General features: G+C 36.1%; 1 long non-coding RNA gene across 2 annotated transcripts in view; it reads left to right on the top strand.

Moving 5' to 3' along the window:
* Positions 1-14,894, top strand: part of LOC143264574 (uncharacterized) — a 242,815-nt gene that overhangs the window by 92,104 nt on the left and 135,817 nt on the right. The gene's annotated exons all lie outside the window — the stretch shown is intronic.

The raw sequence follows: 14,894 nt of genomic DNA, 5'->3' as shown, positions 1-14,894 counted from the left end.
TTACAAATTTATTTATTTTAGAAGAAGATAAATAATCTTCCTCGAACAAAAATACAATGAAGTTTAAATTTTAAGTGATAATTGCAAATAACTGAATCTGGAATTAAAATAACTGTCTCGTCTCGCTTCACGAGACAACATAATAATTAAGCGAAAATCAGTTACGAGTGAAAAAATTCAGGGTGTATAAATGTTAAACGAAAGTTTAAATGAACCGTTACGGAATAAATGTAGCAGATTTCTAGCTCAGCAGAAACACAATTTCCTCGTTAAAATCAACAGAAGAATAAAAATACTTGCGTTCTCAGCTATTTTTTCGTGTGTTAATATTCGCTCGTTCTTAACATTTAAATGCATACTGCAGCCGGAGGCTATACGTGCTTGAATTGCTCCTTTAATTCCTAACAATCTCAACCTTTTGCTGGGATATCTGCACCAAATAAGCATGAATTTAACTCTTTTGTTTGCTTCATTAAAGCGCTAGCAGTAATATTAATGCACGAGAGAGTATTTAAAATTCAAAGTAAATTTACTAATACACGCGAGTCAAGGTGAGACTCTTCACGTACAAGTATGAATAAATCTCTCGCTGTTTAAAATAACAATTTACATTTTTACATCGAACATTTAATTTTATATTTGCGTATTAAATGATTTCGTAAAAACCGCGTATTAATTTGAGGTATTTTATTAAAATAACTATGTAAATTTCAGAAAATGGCTCGTTAAATTATTTACCCGCAACGTCTCCAATTAAACAGTGAATTTATTACGAATGTTAACAGGACAATTATAAAAGGATCATATTAGCATAAAATTCAATCGCGTTAGGTTCCTTTTAATTGAAGTTGTGCAACGTGTGACATAATTCGATTCGTGTTGCTACGTTGTTTCAATTTGCACTGAAACTAAGGGAACGCCGCTTGAAAGCACATAATTGACTTTGAAATTATGTTTGACCTACTATTCTCCATACAATCCCCCTCGAACGCCATATGTTCAATTTCCTCGGCATAACGTACATTCCAGAATACACCCACCATTGAATGCGAAAACCTTGAACTTTTTTAACGCGACTTTCATATTTAATTAACAGACACAATCGTCTGCGAAATTAATTAGAACAAGAAGATTATGGGGTAGTTTCGTACATTAAGAGTTTAATAATCTACTTCGTTTACTCACACATTTTCTTTGTTATTTCTATACATATTTTATACAATATATTTACATATATACAGGTTATATATATGTTGTGTGTATAATACGTTTGATACTTTGTTTATTATTATTATACATATCACATGTTGCATATATTGTCTGTTAAGCAACATAAATTATTTAAATTACTTAAATACATAGCTGGAGTTATTTTAATACTAACAATAAGAAGTATGTCAAAAAAAATAGAACAAAGTGTCACTATAAAATTTCTACCATGTCTCTCAATAACGAAAGAGGATCACATAATAACGCCTTTGAAGACATAACCTCAAAATGAGTTTCCCAAAAATGAAACTACAAGTGAAATTACAAATGAAAAAGTTTGAGAATCACTGTCCTAAGAAACCACCCGCGTTTCAAAAAGATGCAGGTCACCCGACAGAAGGTTTTCCTGGTCGAATAACTTTATTCGACAAAGTTGATGGTCGCGTTCACGCTCGATCAGGCCATAACTGCAGCTGCCTCGCATTTTATCGAGACCTGGCGGATGTTCGTTGTCCGCCATTAGCAACGAAGCTAGTGTTGTTTCTGTGTGCGTTGAGTTAGCAAGGTGTAACCAGGGCCGTACCATCTGCTCGTGCACGTGGCTGTGGCACGTGCTGCCAGCTGATAATAGCGCCTCGATCCTGTACGACTACTCGCGACTACGTGCCCAACATTTCAAACGACACCCACGGTTACCGTTTGCCCGATAATCGCATTTTCGACCCGTGCTCCAACGATATTCGATTACCGAATATCACCGGCGATTTGATTTTTTCACGATTTTTATCGACACTCGTGTTCTTGCCGTCTTTATTCCAGTGGAGAGTACGCTTGGTTAGTGGTTTATGTAGTAAATGAATTTTATTATTTTTTAGCTTTTTGGTGGATGTGAGTAGAAGAACATATAATAGGTAGTTTTAATCTTGGAGGAACTTGGAGTCTGTTGTTGGATGTTAGTTTTTAAGTTTTTGAAAAAAGAAAGAAATGTTGAAAAAATTGTTAGAGAAAATGAAATGATAAACCTACTCATGATAGACCTACAATAAGTGTATAAATTCCAAAAGGATTTTTAAGGTACATTTGAATATTCGTTCGTGAAGCTGTCTGAACATCTTCCTAACCTAGAAGCAACCTGAGCATCATACAATAAGTCAGAAGATAGATCTCGAAACGAGAACCTAACCTAGAATTTCAATTTTTACATCCGAAGTAGAAGTTCGTATATTTTGATTTTAGCAATTGGTGAATCTCGTTGGCGAAGACATGAAATCGTGCGTCGAATCACGGCCGGATTTATTAATCGTCCAGGGACACAAGACAGCGTAGAAAATCAAAATAAAGGAATAGCGTTGCAGGTCTGTTCACGGTCCCGTGAGAAGCACGACGGACGATGAATGTCACGCAAATCGTCCGTAGGAAACGGCAGAAACGGCGCCAGCCCCGTAAAATGAAATTCATCGCTTAACCCCGTAAGGTCTCCTCCCCCTGGAGAGGGTGGCTGGCAGGGAAAAGGCAGAAGGTATGCTAAGGTTACTTTGCGAGTTCTCCGTTTCATTCTCTGGCTTTAGCATACGTGCGAGGTTGCAGTGCAGTTACGTTGAGTTACGGGGAGCATAATCCACCTTACCCGTGGCATTTCCATGCATCTGTCTAGGTTTCCCCTTCGATTCATCTCTGCCCATCCCTCTGCAACGTTAACGTAACGGGTCGTCGTAAAACGTATCGCCATTTTACCGAAGGCCGCGCTTCCGTGTGGACCGGCGAGTTTATTCGCGTTTTTACATGTAATTTTCTCTGACGTGCATCGCGTTGCATCGTCGTATTGTGGCACGGAGGGTGGCACGGGGGTGCTTGCCAACAGTTATGATTCATTTTTGTTTCTTTCTTATTCTCCTACGTTGTTTATACCGACAGTTCGAGCACGTGAATTTCGTTTTATGTTCTATGCTTGGATTTCGCTGGGAAATGATCGCGAAAATTCTGATAATATTTAATGTCGCCCTCAAATTTATCTTTTTGGTTAGCGACTTCTTGCTTTATTCTTCTTGTTAATACTAAAATTACCAAACTGGTCAAATGACCACTCCACAAGTTTTTTTATTACAAGGTACACATTTTGTTGAAACACATTCCTTGAAATCAGAATTGATTTACATCAAAATAAAAAATAGATGTGTGTACTAATATATATTTCGTCGTTTGTTTATTTATTTTTTAACTTCATTTTTAATTTCAAATTAAATATGCTGGTATGTTTAGTATTAAAGGAACAGTAGATATTTAATTAGGTTTAATAAAATTTTTTCGTTTCATCTGGTAGTCTACATATACTAAATCTCAGTCACATATTCTGACAAGTACATGTGGAGTACAAGTTTGTACTTGATCTTAGAATCAGTATTTTGAGATGTTCGATTACCATATCTTGGTAATTATCAGAAGTAGATGGTGAGAATGGTGAATGTCTTGTAACCATGCAATTATTGCATTTGTCGAGCCGTGGCAGGATTCGAGCAGGGGTAGTAGAAAATTTATCCCGGACAACAGCTGTCGGGTCACCTGTTCAAACAGCCGTGTTTCGCGCCGCTATAAAATTGCCTCGTGTCGAGGAGAGCCAGGTGAGACCGGTTTACGCTTCTTGTTTCCAGATCTGGTGGTTACAGTGCTCGGAACATTCTGTACCGATAAAACAATCAAGATTTGAAACAATCCTTGAAACAATCTTTGAAATCCTCAAGGAAATAGAAAGATGTAAAAGATGGGGAGGAAACTTCCCTTTAGGGAAATCCTAGGGATCCCAAAAAGATAGATGACCTACTTTGTACCTGGTACATTTAATTACCAAAAGAGATTAATTGCGACCTTAAAAAATGTCGGAAGCAAAACACAATGTTCAGAAGAAAAATTAAGAAGGTTCCAAGAAATGTCTGAGCGGTAAACGACGCAGTTTTTCAGAGAATACATAAACGACGCAATTTTTGATGGACGTTCGAAACGACGGTAAACACGAGCTCGTTCTTGGTTATGATTCACCGTGGTTGGGGATAAACAGTGTCGCTGGTTTTCGGATGATCGATCGGCTGTGGAGGTTATAGGCCACTTGGATATTTACGAATGGGAGTGTTGGATTGTATGAAAACGTACACGATACTTTATTGGTACAGGAATCTGTAACACAACAATGGTACAATAAAGAACTTCAAACGAAATGTTCAATAAACTTCGGTTCAATTCTTCAAATTATAGTTGAAGGATATACGATCTTATGTAGGTTATACGATCAATATGTTTATTATATATGTTCTATGTGTTATGTGATATGTTTTATATTATATTATATGAAGTTTATTAATGTGACATGAATATAGTTGTAATTAATGTAACATGTATGGTGTTTAAATGTATACACATTGAATTATGAATTAGTGGAGTGAGGTTATGCTGCCATCTTGAAGCTCTGAGCGTTCAAAATGGCCGCCAATGACACTACTTTACATTCCTATTATCCTTGCAGTATATTATTTTTGTATTTATTGTTAATATTTCTGAAGTATAATATCTTCAAAATTAACTTCAAAATTTTATTCAGATACTCCCTATTATTAAATTACAATATTTGTACTATTATTATTTATGAGACTATCTTTCTAACACGAAGTCCCCTTCGAAGAAACATTAATAAAAATTTCACATTGCTTTACAACAGCTAATATTTTATCACGTTGAATATAAAAAATGGACGATGGTCTAAAAGTGTCTTTCAAGCCCTAACGTGTCTTTCTACGTGATAAAAGGCGTACCTAAAGGACTATAAAATCCAAGATTAAGAGCCTTCTTCAGGTGTAAAATATTTTACTCGTAACACGCGAGGGAAAAAACGCGATTCACTATGTCCGGTTAAGAACTTATTAATTACGGGACGGGATGAAATTATGGAAGAAATATGCGTCTAATTTCGAGGACAATGGTTAGGTGAAATTACAAACGACGAAATTAAACCGCGCGTTCCCGGCGTCCGTTCGATGATAAAGTTCGAAATATCCACGCGGAACTTGCCAACCTAATTTCAAAATTGTGTCATGCGATATCGGAACACGTAAAACTTTTCAATGGTTGAGCAACGGTAGCGGAAGTTCGGGAAGATCCGATATTTTTTGGCGCTATTTAACTTCTGATGATGTACTTAACACTTTGATTGCAACGATTTATGAGGTTATTTTACTTTTAATACAATTTGCTACATTTTTCGATAAAGAGATACAATTATATTTATTTGCAACTGTACTCGTTTTACTATTATTCTGGTTTCAACTTGGTACAATTTTAAAATTAATTTTGAAATAAAAATACTTTGATTAAGTTTGCATATTACATCTCGAAAATTAATACAATGACTTCCACTTGCATACAGTTTTCTACCTCGATTATTTCAACGACAATCAAGTAAATTTTTCCAGAGAATTTCCTAAAACTTCTATAAAATTTTTGTCGAAACTTCAGAACTCGATCCAGAGTTAATTTAAATTGTCGATGCATCCCATGTCCCCTTTCAAACTCCATACAAACTGTCAGAAGTTTTTACGCGTTACGCATCTACTTTAAATCCATCGGTTACCCTGACGAACTGGCGTCCCATAAATTTTAATGAAAATATTAAACATAAATAAGGCGGTGGCACCGTCGCCAAGAAATATTCTTTAGAACACTCAACTTTGATCGCGGGAAATGAGTAAAAGTTCAAGCAAAAGTATGCTTTTGAACGTTCGTGTTACTTAAAATCAAACAGAGAACGAATAAAAAGACTCCTTTCTTTGAAGGAACTCTTTGCATGCAAAACCTCCTGCAAAAATATGGAAAATATTTTTATGTGCATTTTTAAATAAATATTTGCAGATGCACATTTTTCTATGCATCTTAAAATAGTATGTTGCTATATGCGTTTTCAAATGTATGTTTTTTTGTGAATTTTTAAATACATGCTTTTATATGCACTTTTATATAGATTCTTTGTATGTATCTTCAAGTGCATGTTGTTATATGAATTTTTAAGTACATATTTTTCTATGCATTTTCAAATATATATTTTTTGTGTATGTTTAAATACATGGTTTTATATATATGTTCTTTTATATATGTTTTTTTATATATATGTTCTTTTATATATGTTTTTTTTTATATATGTTCTTTTATATGAATCTTCAAGTCATGGTTTTGTATGTACTTTTAAATAAATATTTTTTTATGTATTTTTAAATACATGCTTCTATATGCATCTTTATAAACATATATTCTTCTATAGGTATCTTCATGTACAAGTTTCAATGTGTACTTTTAAATAAATATTTTTAGGTGTACTTCCAAATGCACATTTTTTTACAAATTTTCAAGAACATATTTTTATACGAATTTACATATAAAATTATAATAAATGAACAGTTAATATTTTTCAGATTCAATGAACATTTTTAATGTTCATTTAATAATGTTCAATTAATAATGTTCATTTAATAGTGTTCATTTAATAATGTTCAATTAATGATGTTCATTTAATAGTGTTCATTTAATAAGGTTCATTTAATAATGTTCATTTAATAACAATTTATAAAATATTCAATCAAACTAGACGTAGAACATAAATGGAGAAATAAATGAATTTTCCATAATATACCCCGTTGGTAGAAGCTTAAAATTTTTGCAGACCTCTTTTCTTGAATTTTATCCTACTTTCTCTTCAAAGCATCGAATTTAACCGAGCCGATGCAGCTGTTCATTTATGAAAAAGCCCTGGCTCGGCTCGTGTTTCTCCAGCGACGAGATGTAATTTCTTTCGGGACGCATCGCTCTGTAATTTTCATCGGACAAACGATGCGCTATTGTTCCCGTGTTTCCAGAGAACGTTTTCTGGGTCTTATCCTCTTACGCTGCGTCAAAGTGCGCGATGAATAGCGCAAAAATTCCACGGTCCATTGTGAATTTCGTTAGAATCGCGACTTACCGCGATACCGCTTACTGTGGATCAACCTTTAACCACCAACGAGCAAATTTTTATTCAATTTCGCTCGGCTTAACCTCCTTTAATATTTCCACGACGTCGCATCCCCTTTCAAATCACTTTTTTCTCCAAACAAATTGCTTCCAAATATCGCTGTTTAATTATATGGTTAATGAAATTTTAATTAAACATCTTCAGAAGACGGCGGAAATATTTAGGTGGAATTGTTTGACTTTGAATGCTATTTCTATTATTTCGGATCTCTGAAATTTTAGTGGATTCAATTTTAACATGGTTTTGAAGAATATTGAATTTCTAGCAAATTTAATTTAAGAAATTTGTGTAGCAAGAATTGAAATATTCTGTCAAGATTTTATTTTATTCTGGCAAGTCTACCAACTCTCCAAATTTCCAACTCCCCAAATTTCCAACTATCCAAATTTCCAACTCCCCAAGTTCCCAACTTCCCAAATTCTGAACTCCCCAAATTCCCAACTCTTCAAATTTCCAACTCCCCAAGTTCTCAACTTCCCAAATTCCCAACTCTCCAAATTTCCACCTCTCCTAATTCCCAACTCCCCAAATTCCCAACTTCCTAAATTCCAAACTCCCCAAATTCCAACTTCCCAAATTCCAAACTACCCAATTCCCAACTCCCAAATTCCCAAATCCCCAAATTCCCAACTCCTCAAATTCTCAACTCCCCAAGTTCCCAACTTCCCAAATTCCCAACTCTCCAAATTCCCAACTCCCAAAGTCCCCAACTCTCTAAATTTCCAACTCCACAAATTCCCAACTCCCCAAGTTCCCAACTTCCCAAATTCCCAACTCTCCAAATTCCCAACTCCCAAAGTTCCCAACTTCCCAAATTTCCAACTCTCCAAATTCCCAACTTCCAAAGTTCCCAACTTCCCAAATTCCCAACTCTCCAAATTCCCAACTTCCAAAGTTCCCAACTTCCCAAATTTCCAACTCTCTAAATTCCCAACTCTCCAAATTCCCAACTCCCCAAATTCCCAACTCCGCAAATTTCCAACTCTCCTAATTCCCCACTCCCCAAATTTCCAACTCCCCAAATTCCCAACTCCCCAAATTCCACAAATTTTTCCAAAAAGAAGAAATAACCTAAAACATTCCCAGTAGCTCAAAGACTACCATAGACACTAATGATTAATTCGATAATTAGCAAGGATAATGTAGTTAGCGAGAATAGATCGCATAGTATCCACTTGAAGAAGCAGATTACCAATGTTCCATGGAAACTGTTGACTATACATATGTATCCCCTTTATAGGTACATAGTTGAAGGCACATCCTTTATACTCTAGCAGCCAGCTTACATTCCGTCCTTATACTTGCGAGTTCGTGGACGTAATACGTTCGAAATTGAAGCTGACTACTGACAGGACAGTCTTTGTTCTCGGAACACACGGTATACGCACGCATCAGCCAGCTGCGAGGCTCATTGTTTTCGGAAACATGCCAGAAATACGAGGCACGAAGCCTGTGCGATTATTTGAAATTTATATCTATGCAGACACTACCGTTTCCGTTAGTTTACCCGGAAATTCAATATTTGTTTAATTATCTCTTTTCGTTTTATGTGCTTGGGTTGCAGTTTTGCTTTACTGTTTTCTCGGTTACTTTGGGTTAGTTGGGTTACGTTTTTTGGTATAGTTGGTTAGTTAGGTTAGGTTTTTGGTGTAGTTGGTTAGGTAGATTAGTTTTGTGGTATAGTTGGTTAGTTAGGTTAGTTTTTTGGTACAGTTGGTTAGTTAGGTTAGTTTTTTGGTGTAATTGGTTAATTGGATTAGTTTTTTGGTGTAGTTGGTTAGTTAGGTTAATTTTTTGGTATAGTTGGTTTGTTAGGTTAGTTTTTTGGTATAGTTGGTTAGTTAGGTTAGTTTTTTGTTGTAGTTGGTTAGTTAGATTAGCTTTTTGTTGTAGTTGGTTAGTTAGGTTAGGTTTTTGGTATAGCTGGTTAGTTAGGTTAGTCATTGACTCAGGATGGGTAGTTCAGTTCAGTAAGGATTAAAAGTGGCAATTAATGTGTTTGTACGTGGATGAGTCTATAATGCCTGTCTATAATAGCTAATCACCCTCCAATAGTTATTTTGTCTAAAACATTTATTTTATACAATTTGTGGTGATCAAAACCTTAAAGTTTAAAAACTTATCAACTAAAAAATTTGATAACACAAAGCACTAAAAATCTAAGGTTACATAACCTCAAATTATCCAACTTCCCTTAAGTCAACTTACAAATCACCACTTTCGAAATTCCTAAACTCCTAAATTTGTAATATACTCAGCTTTTGACTTAACAGTACAGGACCTAATAGCACCTGAAAAATCCCAGATAGAATCAGTTCCCGTCTTCCCGTTGAAAGCAGTTCGGACGTCGTTAACCCGATCTCCAACCAAAAAAGGCTTAAAAAATCGCCGTGACTTTGATCGGCGATAGGCTGGTTCGGTGTCAAGATGAAAAGGGGGAGGATCGGATGGACCGGATAGGGGCATGGTTCGCCCCCTGGTAGACTCTTCAATTTTACGAAGAACGCCGGAAGTATATCACTCAGCGGCTCAGACATATTGACACTTTGCGCCCGGCGGGCTTGAGCTACGGCATGCCTTATTAAACTCGCTGGCTAAATTATGGCAACCACTATCGTCGCCATGCCGCACCCCCACCGCACACTATTCTCGCCGCCATCCTCGACTTTATCCACGTTTGCCTTCCCTCCGCCATCACCCTCCAATTACAATTGCTTCGTTTCGACCCGAAAACCGGTGACTGCCGGCTAAACGGTTTGCCCCAGTTTCCTGTTTTTGAGAAACGATTCTGCCGGAATTAAATTCGGGATACAGGCGACCGCTTCGTGATTCCTTCCTGATATATTGCGGTCGCGCGGTGAATTATCGTGCCAAGAAATGGCCACGCTGGATCATTTTGTGGGGACTGGGTGAATGACCACTGAAGGTAGATTTTTGGGCTTTTTGTGGTTGCTGGCTGAGCGGGATGTGGACTGGATCATTTTGGTGGGATTGGGTGATTGGGTAAATGTGGAGTTTGATTTTTGGGCTTGTTTTTAAGTGGTTGGTGGCTGAGCAAGATATAGGATGGATCATTTTGTTAAGTTTAGGTCAATGATTGGATAAATATCAGAGATGTGAAGCTTGATTTTTAGGATTGTTTTTAAGTGGTTGGTGACTGAGCGAGATATGAACTGAATCCTTTTGTTAAGTTTAGGTAAATGATTGGATAAATATCAGAGATGTGAAGCTTGATTTTTGGGGTTGTTTTTAAGTGATTGGTGACTGAGCAAGATATGAACTGAATCCTTTTGTTAAGTTTAGGTAAATGATTGGATAAATATCAGAGATGTGAAGCTTGATTTTTAGGATTGTTTTTAAGTGGTTGGTGGCTGAGCAAGATATGAACTGAATCCTTTTGTTAAGCTTAGGTAAATGATTGGATAAATATCAGAGATGTGAAGCTTGATTTTTAGGGTTGTTTTTAAATGATTGGTGACTGAGCAAGATATGAACTGAATCCTTTTGTTAAGCTTAGGTAAATGATTGGATAAATATCAGAGATGTGAAGCTTGATTTTTAGGGTTGTTTTTAAGTGATTGGTGACTCAGCAAGATATGAACTAAATCCTTTTGTTAAGCTTAGGTAAATGATTGGATAAATATCAGAGATGTGAAGCTTGATTTTTAGGGTTGTTTTTAAGCGGTTGGTGGCTGAGCAAGATATAAACTGAATCCTTTTGTTAATCTTAGGTAAATGATTGGATAAATATCAGAGATGTGAAGCTTGATTTTTCAGGTTGTTTTTAAGTGTTTCCTTTTGCTACTTGCATTGTATATTCAGATAAAAATGTGGACCAAGAAATAGCAAGTTAAAACTTTTTTTTTAATAAAAAAATAAACGATTCGATGCAAAAGAACTTAACAACAAAAAAAAATATAAATCTACAATATAATTAAACATTCCTCATTAACGAAAAAGAAATAATGGCACAAAGGATAAATTTGCGAGGTATTTAACAGCGAGCAAGTTAAAATTCAGCCGAAACAAAAATGATGCAAATAAATTCGCAGCGAACTTGCTAAACCTCTTTCAGTTAATTCAACTTCGTCCTTAAACACTTTCTGACTTTCGGTCCACGTTCTCGGCTAGGGTCAATTCAGTTACGGTTTAATTTCGAACTCTCAACTGGATTTGTAGCCAATCGGATTATTCTTCTGCCAGCTAAAAATTCAGCGCTCTCGCAATCCACGAACGGAGCGAAATCCAAGAAGCTGAGAAGAAGGACGAAAAAAAAATAGAAAAGGAGATCGCGGTAGAGCTTGCACGATACCACATTGGCGTCTCAATTTTCGGAATGGAGTTAGATTGTTTTCGTAGACCCGCGAATCGAGATAGCGACGAGAAAATCTAGATAAAATACAAATCCAGGACATTGATTGCCTGGGTTTCATCTCAATGCAAATTCTGATGCAAATATAATTGGTATTCTTTTTTTGAGGCTTTTGGTGAATTATTTAGTGATTGAAAATGGTGGGAAAGTTTCTACATTAACTAATTTCCAAATTTCCAAATTCCCAAATTCTCAAATTCCCAAATTCCCAACTCCCCAAATTCCCAACTCCTCAAATTTCCAACTCTCCAAATTCCCAACTCTTCAAATTCCCAACTCCCCAAATTCCCAACTCCCCAACTCCCCAAATTCCCAACTCCCCAAATTCCCAACTCTCCAAATTCCCAACTTTCCAAATTCCCAACTCCCCAAATTTCCAACTCCCCAAATTCCCAACTCCCTAAATTCCCAACTTCCCAAATTCCCAAATCCCCAAATTTCCAATTCCCCAAATTTCCAACTCTCCTAATTCCCCACTCCCCAGATTCCCAACTTCCCAAATTCCAAACTCCCCAATTCCCAACTCCCAAATTCCCAAATCCCCAAATCCCAAATTTCCCAACAATAAACTCTCACCACCCTAAACCCGTTCCAAATCTCCCTCGCTTCGATTTCTCTCCTCAAACTCAACGAGTAGCGAGGTACAGCGACGTGAACGTCGAGGGCAGGAAATCAAGAGAAATCCCGTTCTCAAAAATAAACGAGAAGCACTCCGTTAAACAGGGCATTCTCCCCATTTAATTTTCCCCTCGTGAATCTCCGGGTACGTGGACCGCTCTTGTTCGCGCCATATACCGGGGAAAAGTTTCGCGAGCGCATTAATATTAACCGCGTCGCGGTACGACGGAACGGGGCTTTAATAGCCGCCGTCATTAACGGCCGATTCGTAATTGTCGTTCGACCGAGTTTCCGGCGTTCACGCTTATTTATAATACCCGCAGCGGAATCGACAGGGCCCGATGAATTTCAAACGGCTGCGAAGCCCTCGTTAGCGGTCCGTTTCTCTTCTTCGAGGCACAGCCTGCGGGCAACGACGCCTCCCCGGCACCCTGTTATTTTAGGACGCCCGCCTCGAAGCCTTAAACGTGCCGTTCAGATTATCTAATCGAAATTTATGCGGCTTCCGGCACGCACGTACCACCGACCCGTTCAGCTGTGCTACTGATAACACTGATACCACGACCTGCTATTACTTCATGATCGTTTTCACGCTTTTCCAACCTCGACGTTACCGACGTATATCCGCGATATAATCCTATACGATACATATGTTCTTTCGGGGAACACGTTTATACAGGGTCATTCAAATTATTTGTTCTTTCAAAATTATTTATTAATTCTGACTCGTGTTACTTTATTTTTAATAGTCTTTTATCATCCTCACATGACTTGCTTACTGAACCTGTCTGTTCTGCATACTCATACGAGTTGTTCATTCTTTGTAACCATTTGTATATTCCCACATCACTGGACAACAGTGGACATTGTAAATAGTCATATCACTTGTTCATTTTAAATGGCTACATCATTTCATTCTAGATACCCAGAAGATATGTCCTTATAAGTATCCTTGTAAGTACTCATATCTTGTCTATCCTTTGGAGTCACATCACATGTGGATGTTGCATAGTCACATCATATGTTCAATTGAAATAATTATGAACTTGTGCATTTTGGATTCTCACATGACTTGCCCATCTTTAATAGCCACATCACTTGTGCTTCATGTAAATATTCACCAGTACCTATTCATCCTCAATGATCACATCACATATGCACTTCTAAATGGTCATGTAACTTGTGCATTCTAAATAATCACATAATTTGTTCATTCTAATTAAGCACGTAAGGTGTCCATTTTAAGCACTTCATATGATTTGTCTAGATTGGATGGCCACAAAATATGTTCATTATAAATAAGCATGTAACTTGTACATTCTTAGTGATCATATCACATGTGCATCCTTAGTGATCACATCACATGTCCACTTCTAAATGATCACATCACATGTCCACTTCTAAATGATCACATCATTTGTTCATTCGAAATAGTCATTGTAACCTGTCCATTCTAAATGTTCATATGATTTGTTCATTTTAGCTAACCACATAATTTGTCCATTTTAAATAATTCATATGATTTGTCGATTTTAAGTAATTCATAAGATTTGTTGATTTTAAGTAATTCATAAGATTTGTCCATTTTAAGTAATTCATATGCTTTGTTCATTTTAAGTAGTTCATATAATTTGTCCATTTTAAGTAGTTCATATGATTTGTTCATTTTAAGTAGTTCATATAATTTGTCCACTTTAAGTAGTTCATATGATTTGTTCATTTTAAGTAGCTCATATAATTTGTCCATTTTAAGTAGTTCATATAATTTGTTCATTTTAAGTAATTCATAAGATTTGACCATTGTAAGTAGTTCATGTGACTTGTTCATTTTAAGTAGTTCATATAATTTGTCCATTTTAAGTAGTTCATATGCTTTGTTCATTTTAAGTAATTCATAAGATTTGTTCATTTTAAGTAGTTCATATGATTTGTTCATTTTAAGTAGTTCATATAATTTGTCCATTTTAAGTCATTCATATGATTTGTTCATTTTAAATAGTTCATATGCTTTGTTCATTTTAAGTAGTTCATATAATTTGTCCATTTTAAGTAATTCATATGATTTGTTCATTTTAAGTAGTTCATATAATTTGTCCATTTTAAGTAATTCATATGATTTGTTCATTTTAAATAATTCATATGCTTTGTTCATTTTAAGTAGTTCATATAATTTGTCCATTTTAAGTAATTCATATGATTTGTTCATTTTAAGTAGTTCATATGATTTGTTCATTTTAAGTAGTTCATATAATTTGTTCATTTTAAATAATTCATAAGATTAGACCATTTTAAACCATTCATATAATTTCTCCAATCAAAACAATCACAAAATATGTACATCCTAAATACTCCTATAACTCGTCCACCTTTAATGATCACCTAACCGTCCATTCTAAACAGCCACATAATTTGCGCATTTTAATTGGCGCATACAATTAACTTTAATGAGGATATGACTCTAAATGAACGTCGTAGCTTCAGCAAAATTAGAGAACAGTAAATTTGTATTGGGTGACACGTGATTATCTTTTCTCACCAAAATTCCCGCATCAGCGCACCTTTCCAGACAGCATGATTATCGATCAACGGGGACCTAGACAAGCGTCCGTCATGAAACTCGTCCGAAATGCTGGAACGAAGCGTCGGCCA

The sequence above is a fragment of the Megachile rotundata genome, chromosome 6, assembly GCF_050947335.1.
Source record: "Megachile rotundata isolate GNS110a chromosome 6, iyMegRotu1, whole genome shotgun sequence".
NCBI classification, from domain to species: domain Eukaryota; kingdom Metazoa; phylum Arthropoda; class Insecta; order Hymenoptera; family Megachilidae; genus Megachile; species Megachile rotundata.
Note: the sequence above shows the minus strand (reverse complement) of the source record. Positions and strands in the feature narration are given on the sequence as shown.